The sequence below is a fragment of the Puma concolor genome, chromosome B2 (genome assembly GCF_028749965.1).
Source record: "Puma concolor isolate L17-30 chromosome B2, mPumCon1.1.hap2, whole genome shotgun sequence".
Classification (NCBI taxonomy): Eukaryota; Metazoa; Chordata; class Mammalia; order Carnivora; family Felidae; genus Puma; species Puma concolor.
This window is the reverse complement of record NC_141671.1, coordinates 111312085-111318084: the sequence shown is the minus strand read 5'-3', so window position 1 is coordinate 111318084 and position 6000 is coordinate 111312085.

The following is a 6000-nucleotide window of genomic DNA, read 5'->3' as shown; positions in this document are numbered from 1 at the left end:
TCTGTGTTTCCCTCTCTCTCTGCCCCTCCCCCGTTCATGCTCTGTCTCTCTCCGTCCCAAAAATAAATAAAAATGTTGAAAAAAAATTAAAAAAAAAAATCAGATTCACACCTGCTTCTAACCTTTAACAGGGGCTGAACCCTTGAACAATGGCCACGAAGTTACCCTAAGACTTGAGTGCTTATCAAGGATTTTATGTTCTACTAAACCATAAATCTGGGCAGACACAGCACTCTTCCATTATTATATGAAAGTTGTATATCCAAGATATGACTTGATTAGGTCCTGAAAACAAAGAAGTTGCATAAGTAAGTGGTACAAATGCTCATGACCTGTATTTCTGCCACATAGCCTCCTTCTCAACCTCACCTATGACTTTAAGGGGAGTTTCCTGTGATTAGCTAATTGAGGAAGGAAATGTTGGGGCCTGGGTTGTAGATGATTCTGCATAATATACTGGCTTTACCTGAAAGTAGACAACTATAGCATTACAGCTCTAACCTTACATCCTTGTAAGATAGTTCTGTGGACACTGCTTTGAGCAATACACTTGGTTGTTCATTTTACCTAGAATGGGAGATTGCCAGAAATATGGACCTAAACTGCCTCAGCAGCAGCAGCAGCAGCAGCAGCTAATGACTTGGTTGAATTGCCAGGCAGTTGGAAACAACACAACTGAAAAACTGGTAGTATGGAGGCCTGAGGAAGACATTTGTGGTTAGACCTCTCTGGATGTGCATAGGATGTGAAGCTGTGCATGTGTATGCTCGCCAAAGAGAAACTTCAGTGGGGAAGGATCTTAATAAGCAGTAGATAAGATGACCCATTACGTGTACCACAGTTAGCTTCTTTTCCCAACCATCCCCACACTTACCCAATGAGGTCATGAAAAAGCACTTATGGTACCAGGGATAGAAGTTATGAATGGGCTCAGCAACATAGGTTTCCACTTTCTAAGGCTAATCTGAGCACAGCAACTGCTGAAAGCCCAATTTGACAACAACAGACCAACCAACACTGAGTCTCCAATATGTCACCATTCACTGGGGAGGAGGGGAATCAGCCAGTCACTTAGTGGCAGATTAATTGCATAGAACTACTTCCATCATGCAAGGGGGCAGTGTTTTATTCTCACTGCTATAAAGCTTATACTGGATATAAACCTGCTTTCCTTCCCCCGCATTGTTTCTGTCAAAACCATCATCCTTGGACATACAAAATGCATTATTCTCAGCATTAGTTCTGACTTAGAAACCCGTTTTACAGCCATTGATACATGATGATAAGTCTGTGCTCATTGAATTCACTGGTTTTACCATCTTCCCTGTCACCCTGAAGTGTTTGGCTAGACAAATAGTAGAAGGGACTTTTGAAGACCCGCTTATGGCACCAGCCAGGTGGCCAATGGCTTCCTGAATGGAAAAATACCCTTGTTCATAGATAAGCTTAGGATACTTTTTGTCCCCTAGGCAGGATTTAGAGATCTGGGAATCAAGGGGCATACAAGGGAGTGGCTGCTCTAACAATTACTACTGGTGATCCACTAATGATATTTTTGTTTCCTGTCCTTACACTTCAACCTCTGTTGAACCTCCCTTAATTACCAAAAGAGGAAAGCTTCTACCAGTGAAACACAGAAATGTTTCTGTTAAACTGGAAAATGAGACTTTTATCATTTCTTAAATGATAAATTTAAATTTACTTAAATTTCTTATACTTCTTACCTGAAAGAATTAACAAGTACCAGATGAGATGATTGATCTTAAAATCTAGAGAAAATTGAGTTATAACTATACAAATGAGGGGAAAGACTAATATTTCTGGAATGTAGACAATCTCCTGGGATGCCTCCTAGAGCTTCCAAGGAGATAAAAAACCATAATCCAATATAGGCAGGACTACTTAGGGCCTAGAACCTTTGGGAATGATGAGTAGTTAACATTATGGCTTAATATTTAAGTTGCTTTATATGAAAGAGGAAATGTGGTTCAGTTAGAAAAGAAATACAAATCACTGAAAGATAAGTGAAGGAGCTTATATCTTTATTAGGGGGAGCATTAGTGTGCTTCCAGATGTATAATGGGTACTTGTGTTTTTAGGTGAGGTAAGATTTTCTCATTGTCTTCTTTTGGAATTTAAGTATAGTTAAAAGAGATATATTTGGGTGCCAAGTTAACTAAGGTTAAACTATGATAGGGCACCTGGGTGGCTCAGTCAGTTAAGCGTCCCACTTTGTCTTAGGTCATGATCTCATGGCTCATGAGCTCAAGCCCCGCATCCCGCTCTGTGCTGACAGCTCAGAGCCTGAAGCCTACTTCAGATACTGTCTCCATCTCTCTTTGCCCCTCCCAACCCATGCTCTTTCTCTCTCAAAAATAAATAAACATTTAAAAAATAATTACAAAATAAGCTATGATAGATTTATATTATCCTAATTTAATTAGGCTAGAATTTCAGTTCTTAGAACTCCCTTCCCTGCATAGTTGGAAGTTAACATGAGCCACAAGGAATGTCTTGCAAGAGATTTGGAAGGTGGAAATCAAAGAGAAACATATTCCTCAAGAGGCTGGTGCAGGGAACAAGGCACTATTGCATTTCATACACACGTTGCCACTTATCTGCTGACTTGGATAGCTGGCAGGAGGCAGCCGCTGGGCCCTCAACATTTACAGCTCCTGCTGGATTTTCTGATTCAGTTTCTCTCACTTCTGGGCCAAGTGCATGTTTAGTTCCCAGACAAAAGGTCCAGTTTCTCTTGTAAAATGGCCCCATCCTAGAAGTTGGAAGTTTGGAGAAACAGAGAGAAAGAGAGAGAGAGAGATTGACAAGAGTTCCAATCCTTCCTTGTGGTTTCTGGCTTAGCTTCACAGGCTCAAGCTTTTCCTTGCTTTACCAATTTGATGTTCATCCACCCTTCCTGACTGCCTGCCATGTGAACTTCAGACTGCAGCACCAGACACAGAAACAATAGCTCCCACAATTATTTTATAAGATCAAATCCCTACAATAAATCATTTATTTTATGTGTTTATAATTCTTAGTGGTTTGCTTCTCTGATTGATGTTCCTGAGTGTCAGAAGCGTGGTTGCCAGATGACCAGGGTGTTTCCTTACACGTACAGCACTTTGAAAGTCTTTAGGAGACATTGGGGGAAATGGGAGACAAGGTCCTACCTTTCAAAGATCTGACAAATTAAAGACAAACTTTTCTTAATAATTCTTAATTTTAAACTACGTCATCTTGCCAAATATTAATAATCCCTTGCAAGGGTTGAATCCAGTTTTCTTAGTTGAGAAAGGTGGATTGAATCTGTAAATGATTCAAAATATGCCTTAGAAATTACTTTCCATGATTATTCATCACCTGAGATTGCATTTTTATTATATGCTTTTTTCCTTCTAAAAATTAAGTGCAGAAAAATAAAGTGAAGTAAATTTAGGAATTATTGTAATTTGATTTACAATAATTGAGCACTTCCATCCCATGATATACCTTTATACCCCATCCAAAAATGGAACACCTGAGAGTAATCAACAATTAGTTGAAAATCAGGGGCACCTGACTAGCTCAGTTGGTGGAACGGGCAGCTCTTGATCATGGGGTTGTGAGTTCAAGCCCCATGTTGGGTGTAGACATTACTTTAAAAATAAAATATTTCTTTAAAAGTTGGTTTAAAATTAGACCTCAAGCTATGTTCAGGCTAATAAAGACACGTTGGCAAGAATTAGGCAACAGTTCTATGAAAGGAGAGTATTTCTTTGGTAAAAAATGGATCTACTTGTCTGCAATGCTAGTACCTATTTTCATAAGTGGTTGGACAACATTTCCCAGACTTTCTCATCATCTGCTACTGGCTATTATGGTGGTTATGTTTCATCCAAAGAAAACTGCATCAAAGATTGTCTGTCTTATTTGGCAGTTACACATGTCTTCTAGCTAATTATCACTTTTTAATCTTAAAAGAAAAATCCAAATAAATTCCTTGTGCAAGTTCATTATTCAGTGCCAGACTTAAATTTAACTAAAATTTAACATGTATTCCCCTTAATATAATATCAGTCTGCATCAAAACTTTTAAGTAGATCAATATCCCAATTTAATTTTTTCACCAAGAGCAAAGATCTAAAGGTTTTAGATGATTGTAAAAATCATCATAATAATGCAAAGTACCACAAGTTTTAGTTATTGAAGGCAAAAGAAAAATTCATAAAGATTTGTCATTCATATTTTTATTTTTGTCCTCTCCAGGAATGAAAAGTTGTCCTTAGGAAGTTATATATTTCTGCTTATCGCAATCAGTTCTCTCTGTTTTCAAGGCTTATTTGAATAACTTCAAATCATCCAAAGATGCTGCTTCCATGTGTGCTCAATCATACTCATGGTTACTAATACTTCAGTCAAAACGTTTTACATGCCAGAAGTATGGTATGGCTGGCAGTTCATAGTGATATACAACCTATATGCTCTTCCAGAGGCCATTCTCCTCAGAAACAGGCATTACCATCAGGCAGGTTGTCTTAGTCCATTCAGACTGCTCTAACAGAACATCATAGACTGGGTAGCTTATAAACGACAACAGAAATTTATTTCACACAGTTCTGGAGGCTGGAAGTCCAAGATCAAGGCACCAACAGATTTAGTGTCTGGTGAGGAGTCACCTCCTGGTTCACAGACAGCTGTTTTTGCTGTGTCCTTACATGACCAAGTGGGGGAAGGGAGAGACCTCCAAGGTCTCTGTTATAAAGGCACTAATCCCATCCATGAGGGCTCTACCCTCATGACGTAATCACCTTCTAGTGGCCTCACCTTCTAAAACTGTCAGATTGGGAGTGAGGCTTCAACATGTGAATTTGGGGGTGGCAGGTGACACAAAGTAACCTGTGCTATAAAGTACAGGTTAACAGGAGGAGGAGGAAAAGGAAGAGGAAGAGGAAGAAGAAGAAGAAGAAGAAGAAGAAGAAGAAGAAAAAGGGGAGGAGGAGGAGGAGGAAAGAGAAGGAGAAGGAGAAAGAGAAGGAGGAAAAAGAGAAGATGGAGAAGGAGGAGGAGGAGGTGGTGGAGGAGGAGGAGGGAGAGGAGGAGAAGAAGAAGAAAAAGAAGAAGAAGGAGGAGGAGGAGAGGAGAGAAGAGAAAGAGGAAGAACAAGAAGAAGAGGAGGAGGAGGAAGGAGAAGGAGAAAGAGAAGGAGGAAAAAGAGAAGATGGAGAAGGAGAAGGAGGGAGAGGAGGAGAAGAAGAAGGAGGAGGAGGAGGAGGAGGAAGAGGAGGAGGAGAAGAAGAAGAAGAAGAAGAAGAAGAAGAAGAAGAAGAAGAAGAAAGAGAAGGAGGAGGAGGAGGAGAAGAAGAAAAAGAAGAAGAAAAAGGGGGAGGAGGAGGAGGAGGAGGAGGAGAAGAAGAAGAAGAAGAAGAAGAAGAAGAAGAAGAAGAAGAAGAAAAAGGGGGAGGAGGAGGAGAAGATGAAAATGAAGAAGAAGAAGAAGGAGGAGGAGGAGGAGAAGAAGAAGATGAAGATGAAGAAGAAGAAGAAGAAGAAGGAGAAAGAGGAGGAGAAGGTGAAGGAGGAGAAGGACAAGAAGGGGGAGGAGGGGGAGGAGAAGGAGAAGGAGGAAGAGAAGGAGGAAGAGAAGAAGAAGAGGGGGGAGGAGTAGGAGGACAGAAAGGGAGGGCAGGAGGAGCTGGGGGAAGGGGGAAGGAGGAGAGTTGAGTTAGAGCTTCACTGTGGCTGAGGCCCAGGAAAGAGAAAGTAAAATGTAATATCACAGTCATCTACTTACCTCTTGTTTTTCCCAAATGAAGGTCATGATCACATATAGTCCAGCTTTCTAATAACACACTCCCACTAAGTATATAAACACTATGTGAGTCTATTCTTGAGAAATAGCCATAGGAAAGCACTTCTCTATCTCCCACACATTCAATTCCTTTTTTGATTATTTATGAGCAGCTTTTTCCAAACCAGGAGTTCCCATATGTTCCTGGTAAGACTTCTCTCTGTTCAACA